The 27,204-nt window shown below is 37.7% G+C and overlaps 1 long non-coding RNA gene across 1 annotated transcript in view; it reads right to left on the bottom strand.

The window, feature by feature from the left end:
* LOC140342256 (uncharacterized) overlaps positions 1-27,204 on the bottom strand; it is a 91,615-nt gene that overhangs the window by 63,494 nt on the left and 917 nt on the right. Inside the window, exon 2 of the long non-coding RNA XR_011923026.1 lies at positions 9,741-9,889. This is a non-coding gene — a long non-coding RNA (uncharacterized lncRNA). The remainder of the gene's footprint in view (positions 1-9,740; positions 9,890-27,204) is intronic.

The following is a 27,204-nucleotide window of genomic DNA, read 5'->3' as shown; positions in this document are numbered from 1 at the left end:
AGCATAAATAAAACTGTGAAAGTTCATTTTCATTAGAAACAACCTAGCAGGAAGTGTCAAGTCATTTAAAATTAAAATCCCCAGGGACTGCAAATTTTTTAAAAAGGCAGCTACAATATTCACCTTAATTTATGAACTGTCCCCTGCAGTACTTCTTTCTGCCACTGGATGCCATCAGTCTTCTGGGTTGAATGGCAGCCAGTGTCAGGCAAACTATTTTGTGAGCCCATGGCCAAGGACTTGGGCCCATAGAAAATGTCATGGCTCTGACTTTGCAGAAAGAAGCACTTTGTTAAAAAAAAGGTGATGGTAATCCAAAGGATGGGAAAATCCTGTAAACTGGGACTCTCTTTATTTGGCTACAAAACGTCTAAAAGAAAGGAGATTCTAAAAGGTCTCAGGTTTGAGCAAAAAGAATAAAGCTTTATTACACCAAATATTTATATTGCTAGACACATTTCAATGATCAGGTTCTGGCTGATTTCAAATGAATAAAGTAAATTGGGGGCGGGGGAATTCTGGTGGTTGGACGAGCTACAGCAGTTTAAAGCACCAAAATGGCATGGAAGGACCTCTAAATAAATAATAATAAAAAGGCTGGAAATGTGTTCAATGGTGGGAAGGAGAGATTTGAAGAGCAACAAGTAGCATTTCGTACAGTACAGCACAGTAGTAGAATGCATGACCCAGCATGGAGAAGGGCTTCCACTTTTTCCAAGGCTAAATCCTGCAGACACTCTGAAGTGGTCAACAACAAGCACTAAGAAGTTTTCAGCATTCTGTTTTGGGAGTGCTAATAGAAGACACAAAACAACCAAAGAGGACAAGACATTCAATGAACTGATGGCCAACACTTCATTTAGTAGAAATGGCCCAGAAGGAAAGAGCAAGGTGTATCAATGTGTGCAGTCACGTGGTCCCATATCTACTGACCTAATATTATCATACCGCATAAACTATTCAACAAATTGTCATTTTTCATCTGTGAGCAGAGGTTTGGAGAAACATCTACAGACCCCCACCTCCCAGGTCTACTTACATGGTCCAATCACCGTGTCGATCAGCACATGCAAAATGGAAATTTAGCTTTCCTACATCTTTACATCTATGCACTGCAAGTTGGTGTGAATGGAAAACTATGAGCCAATTAACATCTATATATGTGCATTACCATGTATGCTGAAATGTGCATTAATTCAGCCTCAATGGCAGGGCAGTGAAGTCAAGAGAGGAAGACGGGGCGTTGGTCCAAAACAGAAGAGGAATGGAGACTGATCAAAGAATATTCCATCTATTGCAAACCCCATCCATTGTTTCCAGATACCGGAAGCAGTTAAAACACACAGTTGTGTAGCCTGGTCCACAAACATCTGGGTTCTCAGTGCTAAGCAGTGCTTTGAGCTGTATGGGTGATGTTGATGTTGCTGTACATTATTTGCATAGGTTACATCAAAACCCATGATCATCATTACTGGGTGCCCACCCCAGATTTTCTCAGGTCATAGTGTTCAGGCATAACCACAATTAACACCCACAGGTGTCAAATCCTAGGTGATTTCTATGCTTTTCCTTCTTTAAGGTACATGCTTTTTAAAGCTGAACTCTAGACAACCAGCTGATTACAACGGTGAAATACACCTAAGAAAATAGTTGCCTACCAAAGGGATTTGTGTTTCTGTTTATCTAGTTCTGACGTTTATATACCTTTGGCAAATAGCAAAACCTTGTCTGGCAGGGTAGGTGACCTGTGACTGGGTAGTAAAAGGAGAAGCAGCAGATCAATAGGTGAAGCCATAGTTAAGCTGCTCTCTCCTCCTCAGCATGCTTCTTCAGTGCCTCCTTCCTTTCCCCAGTCTGAGCTCTGCTATACAAAGACAGAAAAAGTCAAACACAAGGTCAAATTCATGTACTTGTACGGCTTGCTCTACAAAAATACATTTAATGATTGACTAATGAATTTAAGGTTGCATTCATTTGTTTTCTTTAACTTCTTGGAATTTAGCTTTAAAGAGTTGCCTAGTTTCTCAGATAATTTTCAAAATTGCACATTTAAGAAAAGCAATAAAGATGATCTTCCACATTCAGTTTGCAGCCAATTCATGCGATGGTTGCATGGTGTTTCTTAGGACAGGTATTCAGATTGTGACAACAGTATACCATGTCTGTGCAATTTGCATTTGCATGACTGCTTGCGGCTTCTATTGGGAGCAAAAGCATAGTTAAAAGACAGGAAATGACAAAAAGGTCCCTCATCCTTATATAACACAGGTCAACATGTCATTTTCATCAGATATAAGTTTATTTGGGCTTTGTAGTATTTTTGATGTGGATTTCAAATATGTGTTCAGTTTTTCTCTAGCAGGTCTAGTTTTTCTGATACAGCTAATTATATATTGTGTGAAATTTGTTATAAACAGCCTTTTAACATATTACAACATTTAACAACAGTTTTCTTAAGTTTAGAGACCGCATCATGTGAAGTGTGATAGGCTACCAAGAGATACCTAAAAGCCCAGAACAAGCAGTGTCAAGTTTCTGCCTCTGGTTGATCCGCATAAAACATTTCTGCCACCTCTCTATATTAACTTAGGCTTGATGAAGAACCTTGTAAAGGCCATGGGTAAATCAAACTTCATGGGTTGTTCAGTACCTAGTTGAGAAGTTTCCAAACATAAGCACTGCAAAAATTAAGGAAGGGACATTTATAGGGCCACAGATCAAATCTGTTTTGCAGGATGATGTTTTCAAACAATCTCTCTCAGCAGCTGAGCTAGAAGCTTGGGATGCATTCAAGTAGCTGTGTGAAAATTTCCTGGGCAACCATAAGTCTCCTGCATACAAGGAAGGAGTTCAGAATCTGCTTGATTCATACCAGAAACTGGGTTGTTGCATGTCATTAAAAATAAATTTCTTGCACTCACATCTAGAATTCTTCCCAGAAAATCTTGGTATGGTGAGTGACGAACAAGGAGAACGTTTTCACCAGGACATTCAGTTAATGGAGCACCGCTACCAAGGTTTCTCGAATGAAAGTATGATACCTGACTACTGCTGGATGCTGTACTGCGACAATCCAGACAAAGAGTACACAAGAAAATAATACTCTAAGCATTTCTGAAGAAACAATGGTACCTGACCTGACACTGTTCAGTAGATCTATACCACAGTGTGCCTTATTTTACTTCACACTGAAGATGTATTAACATTCACTTCAATGGTGCTTATGTTTTAGTACAAAATACATGCAAGTACAATGTTAACTTTAACAGTACTCATAACTCAGGGCGTACATGTTAGGGAAAAACTGAAAACTGATCTAAAATCTGCTTGTAAAACTGCTTTAGAAAAGTTTGTTGTGGTTTCTGATGATTATCAAAACTAATTTTTTGTCGACCTGTGTAATTATTAAAAAAAAAAAACACATGTAGGACTAAAACATATTTAGCCATGTTTTATGTGGTATCCATTGTACATGGGTTGACATGGCTTGCCAGTGAGATTACAGGGAATGGTAAACTCTTTAAAGTAATGGTAAAGTATTGTGGGAAGACATGAAGTACAATGTAGGAGCGTCATCCCAGAGAGGTCTGGAGTACACAACATTACCCAGATCTTCCCAAAAATTGGTGTCACCTTGCCTAGCTGAGAAATAGGTAATTAATATACCTACCCTTTCCCCCCACAGCAATGTTTTAAATGTGTTTTCTGCATTTTAGAAAATTATATAGGGGGGACTTAAAGAGCAGATCTTGCATTTTGGTGGGTACAGTATTTGGTTAAAGCTGAGAGCTGGGAGGTGCTAGTGTTGGATTTTATGTTTTAATCATGGCTACTTCAACATATAGGGGAGAGCTGGGAGTTGCCAGTAATATGAGGGTTGACTTAATAACGAAGTTTGAGCTGTACACTTATAAAAGTAAATGATAACTCTTTATGAGAATATACTAAACTTTAGTGTTGGTGTTCGGATTCAGGTTGTCCTTTTATTCGACCAGAATATGGCTGATTGAATTCGGATAAACCTGACCCGAAAAACATGGGATTCAACTTTGCGAATTCCTGTGTAAAAATATGTGTAAAAAAAAAAGAGGCTTTATTGTTAAAGTAATTTATTGAATGTGTGTGATTTGTGTAACTAACTTTTTTTTTACAGGTTATCCCACAATGACAGGATGATTCCCTTGGCTGCATTCATTCAGTCGTGGGAATCCACCTGTCGGTGTGGGATCCCTAGGCACTGTGACTGCTTGAGCTGTCATCAGGGTTTACCTTTCCTCAGCCAATCACAGAGCACTAGAGGTGATGAATAGGGAGACTTGTCCTCATTTAATCTCCAGTGCCTGGGGATCCCACACTGACAGGGGGATTTCAATGGCTGTGCTCATGAATGAATGCAGCCGTGGGAATCATTCTGTCAGTGTCACGGGCTGTGGAGTTACACACTACTAGTAATGAGCGAGAATGCCTCTGACATTCTCGTGAAAATTTCCCCGAACTTCCAATTGGTCAGCAAAATTTCGGCGAACCGATATTGCAAATTTCATTGAAGTGCAGGTTCCCAAGCTCCCTGGGTTGATAAGTACAGCCCGGGGAGTGTGGGAACCTGAGGTCACCGCTGATTGAAAGCACACGTGTGCCAATCAGCTGTGACTGCAGGGGAACTCCAGATGGAGTTTCACCATTGAGAGTTCATCTGAGTTCAGTTCCCACGGTCACCGGGCTGTACTTATCATTGATAAGTATAGCCCGGGGAGCGCGGGAACCTGCAGTCACAGCTGATTGGAGGCATGCGAGTGCTTCCAATCAGCTGTGACTCCAGATGAACTCTCAATGGAGTTCAGTTCAGTTCTCACGGTCACTGGGCTGTACACTGTGTTTAAGTACAGCCCGAAGAGCGTGGGAACTGCGGTCACAGCTGATTGGAGGCACGCGAGTGCTTTCAATCAGCTGTGACTGCAGGCGAACTCTCAATGGAGTTTCTCCATTGAGAGTTCATCTGAGTTTGGCGAGAACACGACCTCGTGGCGAACCACAAGGCCGTTCTCGCTTACATGTTCTGTATGCGAGAAAGGCCTGATTTGCTGCAAGATGAAATTAAAAATTTTGCTCACTCATCCATACATAATATAGTTCCACTAGGGCTACAAGAGAAGTCAGGGGAGCTGAACACTGAGCTATTTGACCAACACTACTAAAGTTCTTTAGTACATCAACCAAGGCTTGGTCTTCCTAGCTGCTTTTTCCATACCCCATTTGCTCTTTTCAGCCTTTGGGCTGCCACTAGTGATGTACATTTATGCTCAGGTTACATTGCCTCAGGGAACCGAGAGACTTTGCTCTTCACTTCTGCCAAAAAACTTTACTTAGTTCATTTTTTAATTATTATATACAAATTAAAACGTAACATAACATTAAAACAGAAAGAGAATTCAAGCTAGCGCCCTGAATAAAATAGGGGTTGACTCTCACACCCATAATATTCCCGTTTTTCCAGGCACAATGGGTTTGTTCTATTCTTACCTTTATATTAGAATTGTATTAAATGGAGCCTGTTCATTTCAGAACATTTTAGAAACCTACTGTAGCTCCACTTGAGGAGAAAAAGTCAAACTTATTGTTTATTATTATGCTTTCTTACTATGGAAGCCTTGTGAAATGTAAAGTTGAATTTTTATATTCAATCTCAATAAGCCTTAAATCCCTTCATAGAGCTGTGATAAAGACACATGAGCCCTGATCCTTCATGCTGCAGAATCACATAAAGAGGAATGTATAACTCCCAATAAAAGTAACTGTTTATTTGTTAGTTACCTGTTGTGCTTTGTTATGCTCCATAAATATAATTATAAGCCCAGAGGTTCCAGCATTGTCCTCCTTTCTTGCACTGCTTCCCTATTACAGACTCCATACTGAGCTGCCATTTAAAATCTGCTCTTCCTTCCTGTACCCTGTAATGACCTGTTGTAACATCCCTTGCATACATGCCCAGAGCTGTAGGTGGGAGATACATTCATTTATAGGTTGTCATTAACGAGGCAACCTAAGAATGCAAACATTGTGGTCACAAACGATAAACGGGTTATAGGGTGGGTTTGCCAGTAAAGTATCTTGTATGCACTCTGGGCAACATCTGGTACTGGCACTAGACACAAAAGCAAAATAACAAATGGAAAAAATCTATTTTCATGGCACAGTTGTTATTACTCATCTATAAGTGGGATGCTTACCAGAAAAGGCAAGCAGGATGACTATGGGTCCACGAGTGAAAAAACAGACTGATGAATGATGGCTTTAGGCATTTATTGATGAGGCACCTTAGTATAGGCTATGCCCATTGTATATACACAATTTAAGCTATTACAGTAAAAAATTGTATCAGTAATAACATTTTAAACAAAACAATTTCTGAAAATACATCTTTACCTTATCTAAATAATGTTTATCCAAATGGAGCAGCTGCTACCATGTGAATTGCAGGAAGCAATGATTGGTGACCATGATGCCACAAGCATTTTTGGAAAGTATACTATTTCTGGGAGTTTTCTTTTCAATTTACTAAACTAAAATTTCAATAAATAATTGGGACTTTGGTGACATTTGCTATTTTAGTGAAAAGAACTAAAGGCTAGCAGATACTTTTCGTGAAAGTGGAATGAGTCATTAATGGCTTCTAAAAGATTAGAGTATCTCTTCAAACTGAATTTGTTCTTGTGCCACTCCCTCAAAAAACAAAAAACAACCTCTCAGTTATCAGGAAACATAAAGACAGATGTTAGGAAACAGCGAAACCCTCTTTTCAAACAGATGGCCCAGCAAAGGAGAGAAAACTTTGAAGATAAGGACTCTCTATGCCCTTTGAGGACATCAAGGTGCAGATTTTGGACAGAATTGGTTTGCCATTGACACCATCTGTCATCCACATGTAATGCAGTTTTAACGTCTCTATCACAGCACATTGACAATTCACACCTTTAACATATAAAGTGGAGGATTAATACACATAACAGATTCATCAGTGCCATATAGGATAATGTAATTTGAACCCAGTGTTTTCACAAACATTTATACCTCCCATCCTGTTCTTTGAATACTACCATCCGGATGACTGTGCTAACTGTGTGGATAAAATGGTGAGCTATATGTAATAAAAATGAAAATATATTTTTAAGTTGAACTCGGAGCTAAGCCTAAACCCAAGAACACTGTGCATAGTGCAGTGAATCATAACAATTCGAGTTTACAAAAAGTTGTAAAGTTTTGCTTAAAAGTTGGCTGTGTTTTGTTTTGTGCCAAATTATTCTTTGGACTGCAGCTTTTGAGGATTAAAAAGGTATGTGTCAAGGTTTGTCATCATTGAATTTGCAGATTATGATAGCCTGGAAGATGATCATCACAACCTGGGCTGATTTCTCATAACGAAAAAGTCATGACCAAAGTAATACATCAGCATTTATTTGGCTCCTCCTGCCCCATGTCTGCCCCCTGACATTAGCTGAAAAATATTCCATTGGGCCAGCTTCCTGATTGTGACAACATTGGAACATATTTACGTAACATGTCAGCAAAGATCTTCTATGGCAGGGTATCAAGGCAAGTATCACACTTGGAGAGAAGGAGCATCTATGGGGTGATATGGCTTGCACAGCAGTAGTGTGGGCCCTGAGAGGCTAAGGTGCAGAATCTAGGCAGCAAATTGTGGTCCTTGGGCACAGTAGAATGGGCAGAACAGAGTGTGGTACCCAATCAATAATCAAAGAAAGCCGGGTTCGAGGCAGACAGAAAGCAAGAGAGGTCAGGAACAAAGCCAGAGGTCAAGAGCCAGAAATGCAAAAAATAGAGACCGGTGACATGGGGGTCACAGAGGACACAGAGGAACTCTGGGGACACAGAAGCAACAGGAGGCACAGGTGACACAGGGCTCACACAGGAGGCATAAGATACACGAGGCTCACTGCAGACACAGGGGTACACTGGAACAGCACAAGGTAACAGACAGAAAAACAAGAGACTGGATGACAAGGGGTTATCACAGGCGCTGAACTGGGAAAGCACTCAATAACCAAACAGTTGTAGAGGAAATGCTCAGCAGAGCTAGGGGGCTCTGCACTAGTGGAGACGCACTGCATGAATGCGGAGTTCTGTGTCTGAGCCAGTTAAATAGCCAAGGGCTAATTAGAGGCTTTATCCTCATTGGTCGGTGGGAGGGGCGATACTGATTAAATCTGGAACTGATACTGAATAAATCTGGAATGCCTGAGGTCAGAACTGCCAACATGCGCAAAAGAGAGGTGCGAGTGCTTTAGCAAAGAGGAGATATGTATGACAGCAAGAGAACAATTTGAAGACAGTTGTCACACCATTATAGGAAGTGCCCAAATAGGCACCTTTCAGGCAAAAGATTGCTAAGTTTAAAAAAAAAAAAAAATTTAAAATACATTTATTTGTTACAAGTAATGGCTAAAAACAGTAGAATACTTACCTTTCCTGATGTGTGCATCACTGGTTTCTGCATTTAAAGCCCAATGCTTTCCAAGGTGTCCTGGTCTCTCACTGGGTGTTTTGGCTGGATCTGCTTGGTTAGGCTGAGTACACACATCCAATGTTCCTTGTCCGATAATCGGTTCAGGGCCGATATCGGATGAGAATCTTGCGCACGTACAGCGCTCGTTGTCCATAGTCCATGGATCTGCCAGGACGGTCTTTCAGACGTCGTGAAAGATCTTTTCCAACGACAATGATTCCACTTGTGTACATAGCCTTACTGGGGGACAATGACTTGACACTCCCAGTATTATCTGCCTTTTATTTATCTAGCTTTAGTTGGAGGTTTATGTTTATTACTGCATAGATCAGTGGCACAGCCAGCAGTAGAGTTAAGTCATTTTTTTTTGCAGGGGTCATTTATTTTGATTCAGAGTCAATTTATTGCTTCCATGACATCTCCGTTTAGATCTGCTTTAAAATGCCTCATCTGACTGCAAAAGAGTTACATCCATTTCAATATATTCATTTTATCTTCCACATAATGGATTTTACTGTTGAATCTGCAGAGGTATGACAGCCCATGTGACAGATACATGAGTTAAAATACTGAACTAACCTTTCTTACCTAACCAGCAGCCTTGAAACTGATGCAATAGCTCCCTTTTTCATATCATAGAATATCATCCTAATTGCTGCTTCATAGTTTTGCCACTGAATTCCTTCATAATTAAGCTTTGGAAACGTAGCAATGGCCGCCGTTTATAAATGCTGCGTTGTATTCAGTAGAAGCAAGGAAGGACCTATTTGAAAAAGAAAAGCACCACTGTAAATGCAATCACCTTGCACGGCTGCTGCCATTGTTGCGGCAGAGTGAAAGTATTGCTAATTGTCCTGCATTTTAGTTGGGTTTTTACAGCATTATGCAGCACACTGAAGGGTCAATTTGCAGAGTGAATTACTTAGCATGCACACCGTAATACAAGATGCTCGGTAATACTTGACCTCCCAGCATAATAATTGCATCTGTGAAATGCAAACCATTGAATGGAGAGTGAATGAGGACTGAACAAAACCAGAAAAATGTTCTCGATTCCCCCCTCCCTTCCCTGTGTGTTATCTTTTTTAACTAAGCGAAAATTATTCCCTGTAATGGGCACAGTCACAATTAGATGGCAGTTGCTGGAATAAAGACATCAGGGGCAAGGGATTTTTTTTTTATTACTAAATCAGACTTTCTTCAGGGACCTGCAAATTACCTTGATTTGAAATGGCGATTACGGCAACAAGGCATTCATAACAGGGGCATGGGCGCCAGCTTCTTCTTAACTGCAGCAGCGTGGTCCCTGTCTCTTGGCTGATTCTGTCTATTGTAAGGTAATCCAGTTACAATGGTACCTGTTGATTCCTTGGATACAAGAAAAAAATATGTTTTAATAAAAGAAAAGTTGCACATTGCCATAATTTATCACTTATCCATACAGAAAAACTGGAACGTAGAGAACAAGTTATAGAGAATAAAATAACATTTTATTGTGTTGGCTGTATATGTACATACGGGGTGAGTGGAGACTTTTTGTTTTGCCACAACTCAGTAAAAAAAAAAAACTATATTTAAAAAAAAATATTCTCTTCTTTTTTGCTTTAATTGCTGTTAATCTTCTGAATTTTTTTATGCAGACACATACTGTGTGCATGCACTAAATGCCCTTTCTTGGGTCAGGACTATGCCTGTATAATGTGCGTTATAAAAACCACTTGTTGTCCCCTTTAGAAGCCTGTGTAACAAGCCAACAACACAAGAGCAAAACTAGGAGACAGAAACAATGGGCCTGATTTAATAAAGTTCTCCAAGGCTGAAGAAGATAGACTATCATGGGAGAATCTGGATGATCCAACTAATCCACTACTGGGCCCTGCATGGTAGATATTTTACCCCTTGCTTTGGGACATGGTCCCTCGAAAAAACAAAAGGTTACGTACTATGGAAGGAGTCTGGGGATGACTTTGGTGGTCAATAATCACAGTTGGTTAGCTGCGGTTGGGCCCTATTATTCCACTGCAGTACAGGCCAGGTTTTTAGAATGGATAGACAGATATATTTGGAGCAGACAGGAGCAGTGTGCGGCTAAGGCTAAGTACACACGTGCAATGGTTCTTGTCCAATAATGGGCTCAGGATCTATATCAGAAGAGAATCTTGTGTGTGTACAGTGCTTGTCGTCCATTGTTCATACGACCGTTCTGGCGGATCCACAGACGACGGACAATGGGGAGAGAGTGAAGTGGGGTACCGCTCCATCGTTCTCCGCCTCCCCTCTCTAAAGAGCAGAAGGATGCTGTATGTACAGAACTGGTTCATGCATCCTGCGGTCGTTTGTCATTGGAAAGGATCGTAAAAGATCCTTTCCAACAACAATTATTGCACGTGTGTACGTTGCCTAAGTCTTCGAGTAAGGAGTGAAGTTGTAGACAGTAGCACTGGGCAGCTCGGGATTGTTTTGGAGCAAAGACCTTGAATTTCCTTTTGGAACCAGGTGCCCTCCTGGATTAGCAGTTTAGGCAACAGGACTATTGATAACCTCTGACCAGGAGAAATGATAGTTTTATTTTATTTTGTTACCTGCTAAAGTGAACCTGTTTCTGTTTGACACAAAATAAATGGATTATAATCTGAAGTTCTACAGTGGCTGTTGTAGTGCTGATCCCTCCTTACTTCACATGAATAACACTACATTTGTTGCTATTACCCCTAGCTCATACTCTGCCCCTCTTCATTCCTCAGGCACATTTAATATTCCTAGGTATGGCCATGAGATTGTAGGCACATGAGTGCCCAGGCACACTCACATACCAGGATGGGCACTGATATGTTTTATGATGACAAGACAAAAGTACATTTTTCAGGGTGTTGCTTGGACATAGGATTTCTAAATGCTCCCTATAGGGTAGCAAATATTCAATCTTTTCTAATTCAGCTCAACTTTAACATTATAGTAATATTTGCAACTTGAAATTTTTTATGCCAGAGAAAGTAACCTTAAAACATTCCCTAAAGTATTGATCCGCAGAATTTTGTAAGAGATGTAGCTTTTATTAGCTGGATGAGCATAGGTTTATTCAATTTAAATTCCACAAAGAAGGAGCCAGAGGATCGAGGCCTTGAAAACAACAATTTAATATGTTTTGGTTAAAGCATTACTGACAACTCTAATACCGGGGATGTAACCTCCTGAACCAATTACATATAGTCTGTGTAAATCAGAACTTATGATTCAGATGTGAAATGCCATATGAAATGCATGAGAAGAACCTTGAAAAAAAATCTACAATGTGTCTTACTCAATCAATATTTATTTAGCAGGCTGTTTACAGGACATTAGATCAATACATCCTACGTCTAGTATAATGACAAACACATGGTTACAATGCCTATTAATACAATCCGGCAATTTTTCATCACAAGCTTTCTAGACCATGAAATAGGATCAACAGTAATAATTATTGTTTTTATGACTTTACACTAAGTTATATAACACCCGTAATCTAGAACATATATTTCCCCTAATAACCATGATACCACACAAATTTGTGTTCATTTTAGTTACTGTGTGTAATTAGTTAACACAAAATATGACACTTTCTTTTTACAATAATTATAGATTAGCACCCAGTAGTGGAAGACCAATACTACCTACAGTAGAATAGTAATGCTTTCAACCATTGTTTTAAAAGTGGAAGTTTCAGTAAAAAATAAAAAATATAAAACTTACCTTTAAAGTTAGAAAACCCTTTAATGCCTTTGTGATCCTAGTCCAGTCGGTCCTGTGTTGTCTCATCTTCCTTCTTCGCTTTCCTGTGGATTGGAAACTGGACGCCGCCATCTTGTTGAGTGACAGGCCTTCCATGAAAATTTAAAAAGCACCGACGTATTACGCAGCACTTTACAATGTCCATAGTCATGTCATTAGCTGTCCCTCAAAGGGGCTCACAATCTAACTTCCCTACCTCAGTCATATGTCTTTAATACAGTGTAAGGACAATTTTGGGGGGAAGCCAGTTAACATGTTTTTTTGAATGTGGGAGGAAACTGACACAAACACAGGGAGAAACTGCAAACTCCTTACAGATAATGTCCTGGCCGAGATTCGAACGTGGGACCTAGCGCTGCAGAGGCCAAAAGTGCTAACCACTGAGCCACCATGCTTTATGGAAATTTCATGGTAAAGATTTAACTTCTTTCTGGTAATTTGTATCCTATGTAGTACATGTGAATAAATTGAATTTAAAAATCTATCAATCAAAATCTATAGCTATGAAAGTAATTTCCTTTATCCAAAACAACCTCTTTGACTTGAGGTTTAGGACTTGGTAGACAAGGACACCCCTTCTTACAGGGTAGTGCGGTAACAGGGTACTTGGTGGACCTTGGCTCACTCCTTCTATCCATTCTAGTATGGTAAGGGTATACATCTCTGTTGTGTTGGGTGTTGGATCGCTGCCACTCTTACCCACCCACAAATCAACATAGCGGGAGGTGTTACATTACTGTGACTTTGTTTTAAAACAACCCTGAAGCCTTGTACACACGTTATATTAATAATGTTGGAAACAAGCTTATTTAATGAGTGTAGTACACATGACACTGTTTAGTTCTAGGGAGAGGAAAAAGGGGGAGTAAAAGTGAGTGGCACCTCGCTGTGTCCTCCTTCATATGAAAGTATAGTGGCCATTCCTGCTTTGCCCTTCATTGTTCCACAGACTGATTGATGAACGATGATGGGACTGCTGAACACATTTGAGAATTTCATCAAAGACAAATAATTGTAGCAATCATTTAGCCTGGGTATGTAGCATAATGCTAAAACTAATTAGAAAAAATAACTTATCTGTAAAATAAGGTAAAAAAAATACAAATTTTCTGCTACCCACACTGGTAAAAGCTGCTTTGTTCAAGAGTAATTGCTCTCTTCCCCACCAAAGTCTTTTTCTGAAATTGACATAAGGCTCTCAGGTTCTTGTCTCTGACCTTCTTGTTACTACAGGATACATTATTGACATTCAGGTCAATAGCAAAGATCAACACTTCCACTCTCACACCTATGCAATGTCTTTACTCCTAGATTTAGGGAAGACTTGGTCACTTCTCACATACCATATTCAGGGGTGAACAGTCAACAAATCCAGTTGATGCCATGTGCTTTCTATCAACACCAAGATATCCTAATTAGCTATCTAGAATAATCTGTATGAATCTGCAGGTGGGATGGCGTTGGTGTGCGTAGAACTATATGGAGATCTATGTGGTTTGTTGATATTTTTGAATTCACTAGTAAAATTCCAAATTCATCTAACATAATATATTTATACAAATTTATTTATAGACAGAGACACATTAATGAGTCGTTTTAATTGATTCGAATAATACTGATTAATAAAAAGTGTGGTTATTAACTAAATAAGGTTATTAACTGATTTTCAAATTTTGATTATGAGTTTGATTGAAATGTTATATAGTTGGCAACTGGTCTGGATTGTTATCATCATTAGGAAACTAGGTTAATATGATTAACTCAGAGTCATTACTAAATAAAACAGGACTAAAATATGAAAACAAAAAAATTGCAAGAAGGAAGGTTCCTTAGTGCAGTAAGACATGCTATATCCCTTCTGAAAAAGAACAAACTTACCTGCCTGTTCACAATCTACATTTGAATGTTCATGTCCAGCTCAGTGTACTATTCCAGCATACCAGGGTGGTGATAATATATACATGATTGGGAGATATGTCAATAAGGCCTGGACAATCAAGATGACTAAATATTCAAACTTGGAAGAACTCCAGATGAAATGTCAGTGCTGGAGATTGAACAAGGAAAGGTTAGTTTAGTTCTGCTTTAAGCTGTTAGGAGAAACCTAAGAAGAATGTGGGCTACGATGCTGCTACTTGCTTTGCTGTTTCTGGTTTTAAAATTTTCTTCTGAACCAGTAAACGCTTAGGTACAAACTTCCAATAATTATCGTTAGAAAATGAACGATTACGACCGATCAACAATTATACACAATTATACTTGAACAATCGTATTGTGCACAATTCTGTACATGTTGTAACAATACGATTGTTCAAATATAATCCACCAATAGTGTACACACGCTAGATGCGATAGTTTGAACGATGCAGGGGGTGACAGGTAAAGGAGAAAGTGTACTGCAGAAACATGCACGATCACTGAATGACTGTACATGATAGATAGTAAACGATCGTCGGCCAATCAGATCCGCCGTTCCGGTTGTCCATTTCCAATGACAATCCTCATTCGTTGGTGTCGTTGGTCACTTTTTTATTGGAACGATTTTTGGCCAATTGGTCGTTCTTTGGTCGTTATATTAATTATTGGACGTGTGTACGCAGCTTAAGGCAAGGTGTTTCTTGGTTTGCATGCTTTTTCCTAAAACTGAAAAGTTGGTTGACCATCAAAGCATCCAAGCCTTACCTTTATTCTTTCTCAGCTGGCCATCCCTCATCTCCAGAGTTCAGTTGTGCAATAAATATAAAAACATTATGTAAGTTTAATTTTGTCAAACTTTCAGGTAAAAATATTTGCACAGCTGTACAAATTGTCAAATCAAGTTCCTCCAATGTGTAATAATGTGTTCTATAATATTTTTTATGCAAACTGTATCTTCCACATATAAAAGAACTAACAGAACTGCAACCACACCCTTAACCAACAACTGCAAACATCAAGATTCTACATAACATGTTATGGATCCTCATGTTGTACACACTTGTATGTTACTCAGTGCCTGTTAATGCTAACATTCATAATGCCCATTTCCAGCAGGATCATTTTTTGTGATCAGGCAATAAAAACACATACTTCCAGATTAGGCATTAGGCTACAGCATAGGAGTGGACCATCATACTGACATGGTCATTAATATAGTTTTTGTTATTTGGCCCCTTTGAGCCAATTACAATCTCCAAACTTCTAGCAAGGATTGCCAAAGGCTGGCTTCTTGTATGTCCTGAGGACTTTTATGGTACAATCTCCCTTTAATAGGTGCAAGCTCTAAATTTGCAGATCTAAATACGTTACCTCTCCTACAGGTATATCCTCTATAATATTAAATGTAAATGTGAGAACAGAGTGCTCACAATGACCACGACAAAAGTAAAAGCCTAAGAATTGCAGTGCAATCATCCTATTATTGAGCTCCTGGGAGACTCAAAATGTTAAATGGGAAGACCTGGTTCACAAATGGCATCCAAATGTATTCCAAAAGTAGGGGTAGGGTTGGGGCTAGGGTTCAGTGCAGCAAACTTGAGTTTCTCTACACTCCTCAAATTCTGCCATAATGGACCTGGCTTTGAGCATAGGACAACTATCTCAATGGGACAGAAGAAGGACTTTTTTTATCATGCTCCAACAAGGTTAGAGGTATCCTTGTATCCTTTATTCCTTTTACTTAAGGACCTGAACTTAATAATTTGGACAGGTGTTCACATAGTTTGGGCTGTATGGGTAAGTATGATGATCCATTGTGCTCAAACATTTGGCCATATAGTATATTTTTAACTTGGTAGAAGGTTTCTGGAACCAGTTTTGATATTGTTCTTCCTTCTACTTAATAAATTTAATGTCTGCGTAATGTAAGAGGCCAATCATAGCTGATATGGTAGGAAACATTCGGTGTGCTGACACAATTTTGTGCTTTGGTATAATATCCAATTATCTCTATCTCTTGTGGGATTTATTTTTTTTATACACCAAGCACTCATTTCTGTCAATTTATAAACCAAATAAACAAATAAAATCCAGTATTAAAAAAAATAAATTGGTGCATCAGAAAAATGGTCGGAACTACCAAAGATTGCCGCGTGTGGGAATGCCTAAATCTATTAGTTGTTATAGTTATTCTGTATTCCTGTTTTTGTCTAGTTGAAGAGTAGATGACAAACATTATACTGCGCAAGTGTGAAAATGCATTCTCTGCCCTTCTAATACAATAACAAGGGGCACCACCCTGTTAGAAACAGCATATTAATACTCGAATGTATGCCATGGATGAATATTATTAACAAAAGAGGAAAAATAAAGTCACTTTCAATTGAGGTGACTAGAAAGAAAACACATTTTCACAGGTACATGTATCAGAATACATTAGTCCTTTCAGAAACAGACAAAGATACATTCGATTAGACTAGCGTTTTACCTGCACTAGCAGACCCAGGCTCAAACAAAACAATGCTAAGTGCATGTCAATGTTAAATATGTGGGCATTGCTATTTATGCATATAGGCAGCAAATGGATCTTATTCATACATGCTGGTGGTAACAGTGATTGAGAACAAAGCCTCATGTTAATGGTCCTAATAATGTGCCAGAACTAAACTCTTATGCTGTGTGTTTCAGGACAATGCCATTGTTATACATGTGTCATTTACTCACACTGAAATGCCTTTTAATGCTTGGAATCCATACATCATTATAATGTAGTCAAATGGGCTGCATCTGCCACAAATCATAATAGTATTTCCTATTTGTGACTTCTTGGTGTGTTGAAAGACTCATAAAGCCATATGAATACTCAAATGATCATGTTGTACATTAATGAGAACGTTCCCATTAGCGTTCCCTCCATTTGCTATAGACAGAGGCATTCTGTGTAATATGTGCTATCTAAATACTAGAGAAAAATCTGTTATGTGACTCTAGTGGGTTTGATGTTCTTTTATTAGGCACCAAACAGATTGTCGAATTAATAAAATGGGGATGACAGTAGAATGCTGGGTACATATCATATAATGAACAAAAAAACCTGGGGCAATCTTTAAAGAGAACATTCAATAGAGTTCTTTCAATATTTATTTTAGATAAACATGTAAAAGATCAAATGATCTAATCAAGGTGTGTCAACATCTCAAAAAAAGGTTTCCCATAACATTTGTATCTTTTTTCTCTGAAGACATTTCTCTAGAAAATTACGGAATTCTGGCATTATTGAGTTCCAGATACTTTCTTTTGTCTTACCCAAAACTCCATTTAGTAAGGTAAGTAAATAAACATGCACAAAAATATATATGGATCATGATAATGAACCCAGTGAGCAAGCACTAGAAGTTGGCTGCTTTTTTATATCATCTTAACATGATGCTTTTGGTTAGAAAAACAGGAAGAAAGAGCGATATAGTCATTTTGTGATAGCTCATTATAACTTTTGAAGGTGTAGAGAGAAGTCATGTAGAATGTCTAGGACAGCTTGGAACTCCTGAAATAATTTTAGGTCACCTAGTGTGTCGTTGGAATAGCTTGCTATATTAAGTTTTTTAAAAGAGAATAATTGCAGTTTAGGTATTTTAGAGTTATATTTTTAGTAAATTTTTTTTGCATGGAATTATTTTGTATTTTTTGTCTATAATCTATGAAAAGCAGTCGGAAATGCCATTTTCTGCAAAATACCTACAAATAAAATAGGAAAAGTCTTAAGTGTGTATTTATCCCGATCTTTAAAAGTCACATCATTAGTTGAATGGAGTCCATCTGTGTGCAATTAAAGCGTCTCATGACATTATACCTAAATACTACACCTGTTTATGAAATTTGTTAAAGAATATATCTAAACAAACAGCATAATGAAAAACATAAAGCTTTTAAATCACATGTAGTGTAAAGGAATAAAATTCATATCAGGGATGAAAATTCAAAAACATCCACTTTACGCAACTGTAAAACGTGTTATAATGGAAAACGAATATGTCACTACTATGACCCACAAAAGACCGACCACCAAAACTCAGAAACTGGGTAAGGGGTTATTTGTTAAAAAGCAACCACCAGGACAATGGGAATACCAAAGGAGCTATTAAGATCTACAAATGAAATGGAATGCATAGCATAAAACTATAACACAAAAACCCCAGAGATTTGATGGAGGAGATATCAAATGTAATTTAAGATGAGATCACAGTTTTGCGGTGCTTTATCAAATGTTCTGTTAAGGCTGTCATCCGCAGGAAATCACAATGCCCACCTGACCCTTTTTTAAGAATGCAACACATGGCAACAAAGGCGCTTTGACTAGCATTTGAAAAGCATAGTCTAATACCAAGCATTGTCATTATAATTACATTACAATAGAGTTTGCCAGTATTTAAATTAATAGACAAGAATATTAGTTCTTTATATATATAGTTCTTTGGTCTGATGCGAACAAAACTTAACTTTTAGCATTATTACAAAGCACTATGATGAACAAATAAAAAATTTTACAAAAATTAGTTTGCCCTTACAGTTATAGAAGACTACTTTTGACAATGTTGGCTGCTCAGCAGGTAATATTCCTTCACAATCAGGTGCTCAGTATTCCTTGCCCTTCTCTGTGTCAAGTACAAATAGAAACAAACATGTAATCGTTTTAAAATTTTTTACTTCTAAAGCTAGCTGACATACACAATTACATTGTGTGTTTTTGCAAAACTTTTAACTAAAAAATAAAGTGGTTTGTTCCATGCATACGCATTTTTTTTTACATTTGGCTAATTAAATACCAAAATAAAAATGTCAGGTCAGTGTTAGTTGATGCCTATTTATTATTTCAAACTATTTACAAAGTAAAAAATATCATTGAATTCTTACTTTGAAAAGGAATGTTCAACCTACTAAATTAATAAGGGTAAGCTGTACTAACTTGTAAAGTAAATCATGTGCAAGGAAAAATCTGTTTTATTTCCCTGCACATGACTGGATGTTCTTTACAAAGTGAATTTTTATCATATATAGTAAAGTAAAATGAAAAATCAGAGACACAGAGACCCTCTAATGTTGTGAGATGCTATACTGTTAGCTGTTAAACCATTTGATTGGTACAATCTATGAGCAATGTTGATGTTCAGATCGTGCCGTCTTGCATGTTAAGACAAATGGCATAATCGTTTATTGGTGTTTTAATATTTTCCAAATAAAAAGGTTTTGTTATTTGATTTTATACATGTGCCAAATAAGTACTCTTTCTTTCTGCATATTTTGAATTTCTACAATACTGTGGGCATATGTCCGACAATTATTGAAATATTGAACTAAGCAGGTGATCAACTCATCATACCAATTTCAATAACTTGCAAAATGAAAAATCTCTATACAAAGTAGAAATTTACTTCGAAAGAGAACAAGCTCTACTAGTTTAATAAATCAACTGTGTCTACAACTCAGTCTAGTTAGAACGATATGTCTATATCACATATGGTTCATTTTGAGCAGGCAGAGGGGGAACATATTCTGTTATGTATCAGTACATTCTGGGAGATGATGTATCACTAAAAACTATCAATGTGCCCAGTTGTAAAATGGATCAGGTGCCTTGTATAACTGTACACTCCTAATTTGATGAAAGATCAGATCGTAAAATCAATGTATTAGTTTTATTTATATTATTGCACAGAAAATATGTATATCCTAAGGCATTGATAAACTACTAAAAATTCCTATACAACTTTAGTATAATACAAATGTTATGATACATATAAAAAATAATAAATAAATAAATATCACTCTTGATGATACATGATGATATAGGATGGCAGGTACAATTGCTCCCCCCAGCTCTAGATGGCACTCTAAAGGAATATGGACTCCACATTTACAGACTGGTGTTTAAAATTAAATCAGTTTGTAAACTATTTCAGAAGTTTTTGTCTTTCTGTGTTAAGTGCTAGATGAATCCAGACATTGGCTCTTATTTAATAAAGCTCTCCAAGGGTGGAAAAGATACACTTTTATCAGTGAACTTCGGTGATACAAAAAACCTGGAACGGATTTCCTAAAAGTTATTAGAAATTTGTTAGCAAAAGTTTTCAATTCCGTTCTAGATCCATTTCAGGTTTGCTGGATCACCCAGCTTCACTGATAAAAGTGTATCCTCTCCAGCCTTGTGGAGCTTTATTAAATCAGGGCCATTGAATAGACTAGACACTAGATATATTAAATTCCCAGCTTGTGCAAAATGAAAGTGCAAATTATTAGCCAAATTATATCTTTTGTGTTTTTTGGCATATTTTTATTTGTTTTTTCCAACAGAAATAAACATATATTCACAATATAATACAATGTAAACAAGAATCAAAATAAAAGTATACAATCATGTAAAAATGAGTGTATGTCTTCTTTAAAAGATTAGGTAGCATAGCATTCTTAGCCATTAGAGTCTTGGGAAATTGAATAACAAATAACCAACAAACCAGTGGAGTAACTAAGTAACAAATTTAACTCACAATGTCAAAAGCACCTAAAAGTATGAGGTTACAGAGGAGGCTCTGCTTTGATATACACATCCAGACACCATGTTACGGCCTGATCTGAAATACTATTGGCAATCCCATATTACAACAGATCCAGCTGACCCAAGGTACCCTTTAAATTTCGGTATCATACCAAGTGGTATGTTGGAACAGAGATATTAGATCCTTTAATTGATCTCTATAGGCAGAAACCTTTACCATGTTCCAAAGAAACGTTTAATGTAACGATCTTTGATCTCAGAACATTTAGTTTGTCTATAGACAAGAGTTTTAGAAGAATCTCCTTTACTTTTATTACATTTGGAGGTATTTGTGAAATCCACTTTTTCAGAATAGACTTTTTAGTGGTTAATAGACATAAAATTGCCCAATTAGTCAACATTAATAGTTGTTGGTTAGTGGCCTGTGGAAGTTTACGTTTTTGTAGGTCTCGTGCAGCGATGATAGGACAAGAAATCTGTCAATGCTATATCACCCAAAGCCACTATCTTTCCTGCTGGGTTCACGGTGTACATTGGGGTTTACAACGATCCTCTTCCATTGGACAGCCAATGATCCTATAAGTCCTGTGAATGTGCAATGCAGTGTAGGCAAAGAACAAAAAGCCACTAGGAGTCAAGGAATTTTCTTTTTTTTTACACTTCTGCCAAAAATGTCTACCACCTGGTTACTTTGTGTTTTTGGGTTTAGTTCTTTTTAATGGTAGATCCAAAGATTGTACAAGGAGATAAAAGATTTTATGGTGAGTCGTATATTACTCTGGGGAAAGTCAGGCTGTATATCTAAAATAGCTAGCTATTAATCCTCAGACTTCCAGAGTCCATTATTCCGGATCTACTGAGCTATTAAAAGTACCCGGTGGTGCCATCGGATCAGTATCACAGTACGATCATACTATTCATCCTAATGAAGTAGGGAAAATAAAGTCTTTTTGTGTTTGAAAGACAGCACTGTATAATTGGTAAATATTTACAGCAGAAGAAACTACGGATCCGAAAAACCAACAGTACAAACACAATAAATGATATGAAGGATGTAGAAAAACTGTCTAATCGTTTTTTCCTCCTATATGCTCCTTATAATAATTTGTTTTTAAACTTACCAGTCAAGTCAAAAATGTTCTTTGAATAATGTAGGTAAACACCAGCTGATGCAGCAAAATGCTGTTTTTACAGACAACATATATTCACCCATTGACATAATCAGACTTTCTTCACCGAGACTCTATTACAGTTTTCTATTAAACTCACATTTTATGCTTCGTTGATCTTTAGTATTTACTATTTCCACAAAGACTTATCTCTTTCAAAGCATAAATGATGTCTTTATTAGACAAATGGCCTATACGAGCATGAAAAAGAGCAAGGCTCCTTGTAATAAATAACTATTCTTTTACACAGTGGATTTTCCACCAATGTGAATGCGTTTTTTGCCTTGAAATCTATAGCCATGGTAATTTGATTTTTGCTATCCAGGTCATTGCTGGCTATTGAAGCAGCATACAAAGTAATAATTTTTACCTTATTCCGCTTGGTTTCATTTCTATTAATTCTGTTGCGTGCTTGGGTAAATTAGGAGCATATTCTGCTGATTAGCTAGAGCATGGAAATCGAAAGTCCAGATTTTTGATTTAATGGGCTAATTACAGGACTATGGCTACCTAGTGAGTTTGCTGAGCCGAACAAGGGATTCAGTCAACTGAATAAATTTATTCAAACTTGTGGAAAATGAACCTTATTCTACGTGCAGCCGGACTGGGGGAAACACACAAAATGTGCTACAATACTACTTTAATGAAGCAAGCAGGGAACGTGAATATCCTAATAGGTCTATGTACTGCCACACTGCGTGAGATACAAGACTGCTGGTGAGGTAGAGAAATGAGCAGTCACAGATTGTGTTCTATGTTTGGAAATAGCTTTTTATACTCACCTTTCCCATAGCTGCTAAAAGAGCAACTTGTCATATAAAATGGATAACTGATAGAGAAACACTGCAACTGTGCTAAAATAAAAAAGTCTGATCAAATCTGGCAAAATGTAAACCCCCTCTTCCTCATACCCCTTCCGTGCAGGTTTTTGCTCTTATTTCTTCTTATTTAAAGCACCTAAATCCACCCACCAGGTCCCTTGCCAGCTCTGGTTATAGGTGCAGAACTATTATATTAGAATGTGCCCACATCATGAAGACATTGACATGGACAACCAATGAATGGTCCTACTTCTTGTAAACAGAATAAAGAAGGTAATTTTGAAATGATAAAAATACATTTTAGTTTGAATTGGGTTCTTAAAGACATAAAAGTCCAAATTAAATCAGCGTAGGACAAAACATGTTTGCTATTATGACTGTTTCAGCATTGTGGTCCAATCTGTGGTTCACCCTCTGGTTTGCAGAGTATAGTAGTATAAAAGGCTTTGGGGAAAGGTAAGTTAAGGGGTATACTCATAACAAAATCACATGGTGATCTGTTCAGTGTAAGTTCATTCTGTGCAAATTAAGCAATATTTGCACATTAGGTCAAAGGCTATTTATGTAATAATTGGAGATGTGTGGTTAGCGCCATTCAAATACTTTAAAATTGAATCTGGATGTTGCTGTTGGGTCAACGTAACAGAATTCAATGTTTGTATTATGTGGTTATTAGTCTGCCCTGGGTTCAGCTGGTGAAGAGCTCAGTGAACCAATGAACTAACAGTTAGTTGAACAATCATTGGAGTTTGTGAAATGTTCTTTAAAGTCTGGCTGAGCATTTTTAAAATAAATCTAAAAGATGAGAATGTGTTGCGTAAATGGATCGGAGAATTGAAACATTTTAGGGAATTTCTTCTTGAAAGAATGTCAACCCAATTTTAAAGAACGTTTGCTCAACTTCACAGTACATTCATTCAACTTTAAAGGAAAGTTCATCCAACCTTTATAATTTTCATTGATTAGCACACTCATTTAACTCATGTGCATCAGAATTAAAGATTGGTAATGGCACATTTGCATGGATTAGAATGTAACATTCAACCACACAGGACATGTTAAAAAAAATACATGTGATTGGTGGAAACCTTCTTTATATACAGATCTATTTTCTATAAGTGGGTTGGAGCTCCTGTAATAAATGTATTCCTGTACCCCCTGTGGAGATTAAACCTCTCTATTTAGAGTGGAATCCAATTTTGGGATAGAAATCCAAAATGTGTTGCATGCATCAAAACAAGAATACAGGTAAATCTTCCAGAGGGGACATTTGTCTCAATGTTGGCTCTCTAAGAGGATATTTCTTCTCATTTTTTAGAAGGTTTATCTTACTTCCCTTTGTGTCCGTGGGACAGGAAGGGAGAAGAAATCTTCCCAATGAGACTCAGACTCAGGGTTTCCATTATAGCATATTCTGATCAGAAGGAACCTTGAACGACAGCACATATTACATACCTAAACCCCAAACCATAAAATAATAGAATATACTACAGCTGGTGACTGCATTTGTTTTCTTTTTTATTATAACAACATATTTTCAGCAAACATCTGCTAAAACCAGAAATGCTATGTCCTAGTCCAGTAGTTGCCAACCTTTTCGGACCCACGGACCACTAAATTTACCGGCTCCGGATCGCGCATGCTCAGGAAGCCAGGTTTCACTCAAAGGAGGAGAAACTTCCCCCATAGTGACGTCATGATGCCAGAACCCACATCGCAGGTCTGAGGCTGCAATAGGAGAGTGGGTGGGTTGTGTCCAGGGAGTTTGTGTCCAGAGAGGGATCCTTAAGAGGGACATGGTCCACGGCTGAAGCCGCTGCGCCTCCCCAGTGGGATTCTCCTCCTGACCCTGCTCAGGGGTGCACCGGCCAGAGCAGCAAACCACTGGTTGGCAACCACTGTCCTATTCAATTCCCATGAGATGAACTAAAGCAAAGACAAATTTATCTTTCTTGTACACAATACCAATCCCTTCACCCTACCCCATGTAGTAGAGATGAACAAGCATGTTTGAAGTCCAGTCTGGGCACTCTGACAAATATGGCTCCCTCCACTGACAGGGCCAGGAGTATTATTGCAAAAATGTATAAAAAAATTGAGATGTGAAAGTCAGAAAAAAAAACATGCATCTAAGGATTGGTAAAATGGAATATATTTGTCTGTGGTTAAAGACCCTCTTAGGGCTATTTCAGACCTGCAGTGAGCTGCAGTGTTCTGCTTCAGGCTCAACCACAGTCTAAACTTATCTCATTCAAGTGAATAGGAGATGTTAGGATCCTTTGTTGATTGTGGTTGCAGCAGATCAAAGAATGTTTCCCAGAAGCACTATGTCCCTTTTGGCCATGCATTTGTTGCATGAAGATCTGTGGTGCATCCATGTGCAAATTTGGTTGCCCACAGTGCTGTTTGCCTCTTCAGGTCACACAGCAGCATTTTCCTGTGCACCCAGGGTCTTGCTGCCATGTAGTTTACCACCGCAGGTCCCAAATGGCCCTTAAAGTTTCCCAGCAATCTGCTGCACCATTCGCACTTTTAAAAAAAACAACTATGATAAAAAGAAGTTAAGAACTCAGTGCTGCAAACTTTTGGATTGTGAAACATTTTCCATCTTTCCCTTGAGACATTATCTACAGTGATCTGTACAGAGCACATGGTAACTCTCCCTCAATGTCTGTACAATTACAGCATGCAATGTTTGTACATATCATTATTCTCCATTTAGATTAGATTTCTATACTCCCTTTAAGGCGTACATAAAAGGAAACGATGTTTCAATTCATTTGGAAAGGGGAAAGCAAAGTCCCCTATTTGCCCCCCCCTCCTTCCCAACCTCCCGGACTGGGATTTTTCTAAGCAACCCCCCATTACCAAACAGCCATTTGCCCTCTAATAAAATATGTCATTACGCTTTATTCATAGCACACAAAGGAATCAGTAGAGAAAAAAAGTCTAAACTGATGGTCACTAATTACACATGTGGCTCCTGTGCCGGCCACTCGCATGCTGTACTTATTGCCAAAGGCAGGTGCTAGGGCATCCCGTTAATAGTCAGTGTGTTTCACAGCAATTAGGCACTGCGTTTGCTAAAATTAACAATTACCTAACATACAATTCCCATCTCGCATGCTGCAGTTTGCTATGCATAATCCTTGTATCTTCTTATCAGGGTAATTGCTCCTGGGCGGTTATTATTATGTGTATTTTTTTTTTTACAATTCATCTTTTAACCCCTATTGGTGTACTCTGTTTAATCTATGTGGCTACACAAACAGCATTGATAAACTGTGACTTGTCCAGACAGACTATACAAAGAAGGGTCTGTTTGGTCTTCTTTGTAGATACTGTGATGGAGGGAGCAAGATTCAACAACTGGACAAAACTCCTGGCACAAACACAGAATTAAATGTCAATCAAATTGACAAGTTTTTCAAACTTCCTTATACTATTTTTATGTTACTTACAAAGGGTATGTTATGTACATTATGTTTTTGGATACAAAAGGAAAAGGTGACTACTATGCTAAAATATTACTTATCCCTTCTAGCAGTTGTCACAATATCCAAAGTTAAAAATCCACTTTTACATACAAAATGCATTCATTATTGGGGTCATTTTACTAGAGCAATTTAGATTGCACAGCTTTAGCATTATTAGACAAAATACAACTCTCTATACGTAAATCATGTACAAAACAAAAATTTTACCAGCCTTTTTTTTTTAATCACCTGCTAGAATGAGAAAAACTGCCACTGTAGGAGATCCTTAAATTCTAAGGGATTTTGTATGATTGGCATCTAAAGACAGATATATAAGTAAAGAGGTATGCCAATCAAAGAGGCAGGAAATACGATTTCCAGGTACTTCCCATGCAATAGACAATGTTCAAACATTATTTATGTTACATGCTTTACAACTATATGTACATGATACAATATTTTAGGGAATATGTTTTTAATATGATCCTTTAGTAATCTATTCAGTTTTATATTCTGAATAAATCTACAAAATATTGAAGCAAATTAGGTCTGTTTTCTGGATAAATCAAAGACAGGATGGAACATTTTTTAATTTTTCTTTGTGGTTATCGTAATCAAAATCATATTCAAAATCAAATTTGTAACTTGTATTCTGTGATGAAAACGTATGATATGAATAAAAGGAAAGAGCAAGTGAAAAATGTGATTGATTACACATAATTAATGCAGAATTGATACACGTGGGATAGTCTAAACTCCTGTGTAAATCTCAAGACTGGACAGGCAGAATAAAAAATCCTTAGGCAAAAGAATTAGGTTAATGACTTATACAGAAAAATTTCATACACAAACAACTTCATTAAGGGGTTTATACCTTTAAACTGTCCCTGATAAGAGGGACTTGCTGTTCCTCTGTCCCTCTTCCCTCCTCAGTTGTCTATATTTTTGGGTAGATATATACACATATAATTAGATGGAT

The sequence above is a fragment of the Pyxicephalus adspersus genome, chromosome 12 (genome assembly GCF_032062135.1).
Source record: "Pyxicephalus adspersus chromosome 12, UCB_Pads_2.0, whole genome shotgun sequence".
Classification (NCBI taxonomy): Eukaryota; Metazoa; Chordata; class Amphibia; order Anura; family Pyxicephalidae; genus Pyxicephalus; species Pyxicephalus adspersus.
Note: the sequence above shows the minus strand (reverse complement) of the source record. Positions and strands in the feature narration are given on the sequence as shown.